Here is an 8,424-nt window from a genome sequence, read left to right as displayed (position 1 = left end):
GTCCGATAAATGTCACGGCCGTGAGCACAGACAGACCAGATCTGACCAGATCTAGCCAGATCTGACCTGACTCGACGACATGTCCCATACCGATCAACACCACGTCAAGTACGGACGAACTATAACGGGCCGACGTTATCCCGGACGAGATACGGGATAAGTGTATATCTCGGATTAGTTATATAGGAAGAGCGGCTTAGTATACTAGAGCCTTAGTAAGGATAGTCGCTATATAAAAGTATAGCGCCGTACCCTTTCCTTCCTTCCTTCCTTTCTTCTTTCCCTTAGTTTAGTCTCTCGTTATATAGGAATACACACTCTTGGAGTCTTCTCTATCTCACCTGTGCCCTACCGTCACAATAAAGGAAGAAGAAGAAAGTAGAATAGAGAAATAAGAGTCGAATCGAGGAACCGATACCGTCTAGAAGCGGACTAATATGAAGATATCTAGTAATTAACGAAAGAGAAAACTCCGACTACTACTATAGGAGACTCGAATATATAGAGAAAGACTATAACGAAGAAGAAGAATATCTATATTACTAGAATATCAATCCGTTATAGCTAGAAAATCTAATATCTAAGGGAGTTTACGTAGATCTATTAGAGATAGAGAGGATATACGAACTATAATAGTACTCCTAGAGAAAAGAATTATATATATACTAAAAAGGATAAGTAATTAATATAATATTTATCGATAGTAACGAGAGAGATAGAGATATCTATTAGTCGTACGTTATAGAAGAAGTTATCGACGATAGAGTAGAGGAAATATTTATAGTAAATTACTTCCCGTATCTAGACGAAGAAATATATTATATAAGATACTCTTACGTCTATATATATAACGTAGACTTAAGATAACTAGAGATATCTATTTATCTAGAAAGGATATTTAAGAAGCTAAAAGAGTATATAAATAACGAATATAGATAAATAGACGAATAATACGTATATTAACTAAAAAACTTATAAGTAACGAACTAAGAAGACGAGAGAGTTATAATAATAAAAGAACCGACTATCGGATCGGATAGTCTTAAAGTCTATATCCGATAACGGTAAAGGATAGCTACGTAACTCTTATAGAGTAGTTAACTAGAATATAGATTATTATTATAATAGACTTAAAATCTAATAGGAGCTATACGAGTACGGATATAGTTAAATAATTATAGGAATATAAGACTAAAAAGAGAGTCTTATATCTACTATAGATAGTAGATAAATAACTATTAAAGTGGATTATAATAGAACTTAAACGTATTCCGTTAACGATTTTAGAGTATTAAGAAAAGATTAATCTCGATATAATATATATACTAAAGTATAATATAATATTAGATATAAATTAGCTTTAGAAATATAATCTAATTATTAACTAGAAAATAAAGACTCTAATATTCGAGAAAAGTAGTACTCGTCAAACGGAGAACCGATTATCCTTAAAGGACCCAAACCGGATAGTTTTAGTACGACCGATAGAACGAATACTAGCTAGTTCTAGTATTAAGATACTATTATCGGAATATAAAGAGTTTAAGAGTCTTATAATAGAATAAGAAGACGAAGCGACCTTATTAGAATATAAACCGTAGGATTACGGGATTCTATTTGAAGAAGGAAAAGAATTAACTTATTATAGAGGACTAATTCTAATATTAAAGAAAGAGAAGAACTTTCTTAAAGACTACGTTAATAAGTATCTAATAAAGAAGTTTATTAAACCTTCTTAGTTACTAATATTATACGAAGTTATCTTTATAAATAAGAAAGACGGAGAGTTATAACTCTATATAAATTACCGAAAACTTAATACTATTATAAAAAAGAATCAGTACCTAATACCGAGAATTAACGAACTATAAGATCGACTATTAAGAGTAAAATAGTTTACGACGATCGACGTTAGAAATATATACTATCGGATTAGGATAAAGGAAGGAGAGGAGTAGAAGATAGCGTTTAGAATAAGATAGAGATTATTTAAATATTAGATAATACTCTTTAGACTAACTAACGCTCTCGCGATATTCTAGGCGCTTATTAACGATATATTAAGAGAATATCTAGACGAGTTTATCGTCGCGTATCTTAACGATATTCTTATCTTTTCTAAAATAAAGGAAGAATATATATAATATATATATAAAGTACTATAGGTACTTAAGGAAAAGGATTTACTTATTAAGCTAAGTAAATACTAATTCTACGTTTATATTATAGCCTTCCTAGACTATATCGTATTAATAAAAGGATTAGTACTAAACTCTAATAAGATATAAGCTATTAACGAGTAATTAACTCTAATAAATATTAAGAAAGTATAAGTAGTTCTAGAACTTATTAATTACTATAGGAAGTTTATTAAAGGATTTTCAAGAATTACAATATCTCTTACGAATTTAATAAGAAAAGAGTAATAGTTCTAATAGGACGAAAAGTATAAAATAGTCTTTAATAAGCTAAAGAGACGAATTATAACCGCCCCTATACTTACGCTATTTAACTTAGAAAGAGAAGCTATATTAGAAATAGACGCCTTAGACGAAGCTATAGGAGCCTATCTTATATAGAAGAACGAATAAGATTAATCACGATCTATCGCTTACTACTCGAGATATATAACTTAATCTAAGTTAAACTATAATATTTATAATAAAGAATTACTAGCGATTATTAAAGCCTTACGATAATAATAAGTATATCTAGAAGGGGCTAAATATCTAGTCTAGATCTATATAGACTATAAAAACCTTATATACTAGATAACTATAAAAGAGCTTAATAGACGATAAGTATAGTAGATAGAAATACTTATACGATACGACTTTAGAATATATTATATAAAAGGGACGGAGAACGGAAGAGTAGACGCCCTAAGCCGCCGACTAGACTATATAGGAACGGTTTAACCGGAACTAGATATACTCCTTAGAAATAACGAGAATTTACTATAGTACGGAGTATATATAACACTTACGGTTATAGATATAGAACTTATAGAAACCTAAAAATAAGATATTCTTAGAGAGAGATACGATAGCTAGATCGTAGGATATCTAGAGATTATAAAGATAATTAAGCTTATTATAAGAGACTTTATATAGAAGAGACTTAAAAAAGATATCGAGGAGTATATCGGAAAGTACGATATCTATAAAAAGGTAAAAGAAAGAATAATATAAATAATATAGACTACTTATAGTACTAGAGACTTCGAAGATATTATAGAGCTCTATCGTAGTTAACTTTATTACGAAACTATCGAAATCTAAAGAATCTCTTACGGGTAAAGAATACGATAATATTATAATAGTAGTAGAATAACTTACGAAATATACCTATATAATACCGTTTATAGAAAAGGTTACGACTATAGACCTAGTCTACGTATTTATATAAATAGTAGTTACGTAATACGATATACCGGATGAGATCATATCGGATCGAGATAAACTATTTACGTTATAGTTCTAGTAGTCCTTCTCGGACTAACTAGATATAAAATATAAACTCTTAATAGCGTATTACTCGTAGATAGACGAATAAATAGAAAGAATAAACTAAACGCTAGAATAATATCTACGATACTATATTAACTATAAATAGAATAATTAGATATAACTCCTACTAATAGTATAGATAGCGTTTAATAATAGTATATCTATTACGGAAATATTACTATTCTTCGCGAACTACGGAAAATACCTAAGGATATTCTAAAAACTATAGTTTAATAGACTAGTATCGGAGAATATACGAATTTAGATCGAAGAAATATAAGAACTATATAAAATAATAAAATAGGAACTCGAGAAAATTATAAAAAATATTATAATTAGAGAAAATAAGAAGAGATCTAAGAAACTAGATCTTAAAGAAGAAGAGATAGTTTATATACGACGAAAAAATATCAAAATAAAGAGATTAAGCGAAAAACTAGACTATATAAAGATTAGACTATATAATATTAAACGAAAGCTAGAACTAGTAACGTTTAAACTAGATCTACTAAAAACTCTTATAATATATCCGATATTTTATAAATCTCTACTAGAATCTTATAAGAATAAAGACGCGAGACTAGAACTAGTAGAAATCGATAAGGAAACCGGAGAATTAAGATATAAGATTAAGAAGCTAGTAGATTTTAAGGTAGAATCTAGAGTAACTAATAATATTAATATATATCTAATTAAATAGTTAAAATATAATAACGCTAAGAATACCTAGAAACCGAGTAAAAACTTACTAACTAAAGTTAAGAAGAAGTACTATAGACGAACCGAGATAAGACTAAGAGTATTAAAGTAAGAAAGAAGCTTAGTCGACTACTTCCTAATCCCTATTAAGATCTAGAATCTTATTCTAGTCGATAAAAGAGTCTTCGAGTATATCTTACTAGATAGCCTCCGGTTCGGTAAAAGTTACTTCTTTATCGGGAGAGAGCTCCTCGAGTATATCTAGCGCTAGTAGCTCTTGGCGTAGTATCTTATTAGACTTTTACTCTAATATCTTAAGGTTATTATTAAATCTAATATCGGCTTTCTCCTCCGTAACGAGTTTTTTATTAATATTAATAAGTTTACGCTCTAGGCGTATAATCTCCGCTCTCGCTTTTATAAGCGCGCTATACGCTAATACTCTTTTCGAACGGAGACTTCGAATCTTACGACGCTTTAATAGCGATTTTAGTTTTAAATATTTTTTCTAATTATTAACCTGACGGAAAGCCTATAAAGAAAATATCCTATTATACTCTCGTCTATTCCTTAGATAAGAAGTATACTTAATAGAGTTCTCGCGGGAGTAAAAATAGGCGTTATCGTATTTAACGCACTCGGAGTAAGTAACTATAGCTTTATTATTAGAGTCGCTTTCGATCGTAGTAATAGTATTAAGAAGACGCTAGACTTTAGGTATTTCCCGCTTAGAGAATTTCGAGAACTAAAGTTTAAGTATAAACTATATAGTTAGCTATAATAAGAGAAAGAGAGTAGGGAAAAGTACGACGAAGAGAGAGCGCGAGTCTATCTTAAGTACGTTAAGAATAACGAATAGACTAGGAAGGGGGAAGTATTACGAACCGACCTTTATACGGTCGTAGAGCCCGAGTATAAAGAGTAGGTTAGGCGGAACTAGCTTAAGGGGGGCTACGAATAGATAGCTCCGTTAGTAGAGCTAGTCTCTATCACGTGATAGACTAAAAAAGGAAATAGTTAGAATAGAGAAGTTAGAGTAATAGATATAACGGGACCGATATACTTAATATACTTATAATACTATAATACCTAGAATTACCTAGATAGGGAAGTAGCCTAAAGTATATAGTTAGAATAGGACTCTTTATAGGAAGGGACGTAGTTAACCTTAGTTAGCTATAATTAAGTTATTACTAATTATAACGCTTTACGTATAAGACTACGACTTATATACTTAGTTTCTATCCTAGGCTTCAACTAGTCTTACTACTATCTCACTAGATTAACTCTTAGATTTACTTAAGGATATCTTACGTATTATAAAGCGGTTTATAACATTTTAACTATCCTCCTAGATAGTAGATAGAAATAATAACTATATTAAGTAACCCTAAATTACTAGAACTCCGGATTATCTAATAATCTAACGTATCCTTAGTAAGTATTAACACCTTAAGTGTTAATAATATAGACGTCGGAAAAATAAAAGACGACCTAAAGGTAGAATACTTCTACGGAGATAGGAGTAAGCTAGGAATATACTTAATATAGTTAAAGGCGGTATTTACTCTCTAATATACTAAGTATCTATCTTATAAAGATAAGATACTATTCGTAGGACTATAACTTAGAGAGTCGACCTTCGAGTAGTTTAAATCTATTATAGGGGATTACTTAGAGATACTCCTCGGATAGCGAGATAACGAAATAAAGATAATCTTCGACTACTTCTCTATATTCGAAGAACGAATTAAGTAAATCTTTAGAATACCGGGAGAAGAGTAGGCGACTTTATAGAGAATCTATTAACTTAAGTAATAAGGATTCGTAGTCCGTTACTATATAATATTTTAATAATACGCTTTAAAATTAGATTAGGAAGATAAAGCTTTCGCTTTAGTCTATTATTAAGACTTAAAGAACTCGATTAAGGATAGAATAGAAACGGATCGTCCCGACGAATATAAGATACTTATCGCCCGTTCTATCGAGATCGATAATTAGTTATATAAATAATAATTAGAAAGAAAAGAGATATACGTAGGGAGAATAACTTATCGGAATAAGTACTAGAGAGACCTAATAGATCTCGATATAATCTAAAAAGAGAACTAATAGAAGATAAAGAACTAATTAAGGGAGAAGAGATCTAGAAAATCGGGAAAGTTATAAAGAGAGAAATATAAGGAGGAGAATCTATACTATACGTATAGAAAATCCGGATATCGAGTAAGAGAGTATAAAAATAGTCTAACGTTATATATAATAAACGGCGGTATAGCCGGTTATAAAGAAATAAAGACCGACACTTTATAGAAGACCTAGATAATAGCTAATAACTAGAGAAAGATAGTATAGAAGAACTATCTAAGGATAGAACTTCTAGAGGAAGTAGATAGATTTACGAAGAAAGAACCTAAGGAAGAAGCTAACTTAGAAGAATAAATATAATAAAGGAATTACGCGCTACTTAACTAGATAGGATACTATAACGATAACTATCTAATTTACTTATTAGATAAGAAAGGGATAAAATAGTTTCTAAAAAAGAGATCGCGTATACTAATAAGAAGAAGAGTATCTAAGCTTACGCGATAAAAGGCGTAGAAGGAACTCGTTTAAGACTATAGAATCTAGATAATACGTATACTAGATCCGAAAGAAAAAATTATATTTATCGTAATAAAATATAACTAGAAGGAACTCGTAATAGTTATCTCTTACTAGATAGAGATCGATTATTAATATATAGATAACTATAGGAAATACGAATAATACGGATATCTAGTATTCTATAGAGAGATAGCTCTAAAAGAACTAACTATAGTCCGACTCTAAATATACTAGACTACGAGAAAAGGATATATAGTACTAGGAGAGTACTTATACGTAAGTAAAGGAAAAGATATATATACGATATTAATTAAAGTACTAAAAAGCCTTAGTATAATAACTAAAATAGTATCGGCTATAATAAGAGATTATATATACGAGGATTACGAAATATATATAGTATTATAATATTTACTAGAAGTATAAAACGATATAGAAGAGATCGAAGATAACGAGATAGACCTAACGATCGGATATAATAAAAGATATAGACTATATAATAGATATAGAGACGGAAAGATCCGAGTCGAAGAAGAGAAAGAAGAATTAATCGCTTTCGATAATATAGTCTTACGATAATATATAGTTATTAATATAGATAACGAAGAGATAGAGATTATTATAAATCTCTAGAGATTAAAAGAGTATTAAAAGAACTATATATACGATAGTATCTATAACTATATAATCTATATATCGTACGATATACTATAGATAACGATTAGAAGGATTATATTACGATAGTACTAGGATAAGAACTACGAGAAGAAAGAAAATATATACGTTTACTAGTCCGTAGAACTAGATACGGTACGGCTCGATTTACCCGAAGGAACGATAGTTCGAGTAGTCTAATAAAGGGGAAGGAAATAGATAACGTAGAGAGATAAGAGTCGAATTGAGAAACTAATATCGTCTAGAAGTAGACCGATACGGAAATATCTAGTAATCGACGAAAGAGAAAATCCCGATTACTACTATAAGAGACTCAAATATAGGGGAAAAGACTATAATAAGAGAGAAGAATACTTATATTACTAGAATATCGACCCGTTATAGCTAGAGAACTCGATATCTAAGGGAGTTTATATAGACCTATTAAAGACGGAAAGGATATATAAACTATAATAATACTCTTAGAGGAAAGAATTATATATATACTAGAAAGAAAGAGTAATTAACGTAATATTTATCGATAGTAACGAAGGAGATAGGGATCCCTACTAGCCGTACGTTATAAAGGAAGTCGTTAACGATAGGGTAGAGAGAACGTTTATAGTAAACTACTTCCCGTATCTAGACGAAGGAATATACTATATAATATATCTCTATATCTATATATATAACGTAAACTCGAGATAACTAGAGATACTTATTTATCTAGGAAAGATATTCGGAAGGCTAAAAGAGTACCTAGATAACGAATATAGATAGATAGACGAACGATATATATATTAGCTAAAAAACTTATAAGTAACGAACTTAAGGGGCGAGAGAGTTATAATAATAAAGAAATCGACTGTCGAGTCGGATAGTCTCGAAGTCTATACGCGTTAACGGTAAAAGACGACTACGCGACCCTTACGAGATAACTAGCTAGAAT

The sequence above is a fragment of the Fonsecaea erecta genome, assembly GCF_001651985.1.
Source record: "Fonsecaea erecta strain CBS 125763 chromosome Unknown Scaff30, whole genome shotgun sequence".
NCBI classification, from domain to species: Eukaryota; Fungi; Ascomycota; class Eurotiomycetes; order Chaetothyriales; family Herpotrichiellaceae; genus Fonsecaea; species Fonsecaea erecta.
The sequence above is the reverse complement of the archived record's forward strand: the minus strand, read 5'-3'. Positions refer to the sequence as shown.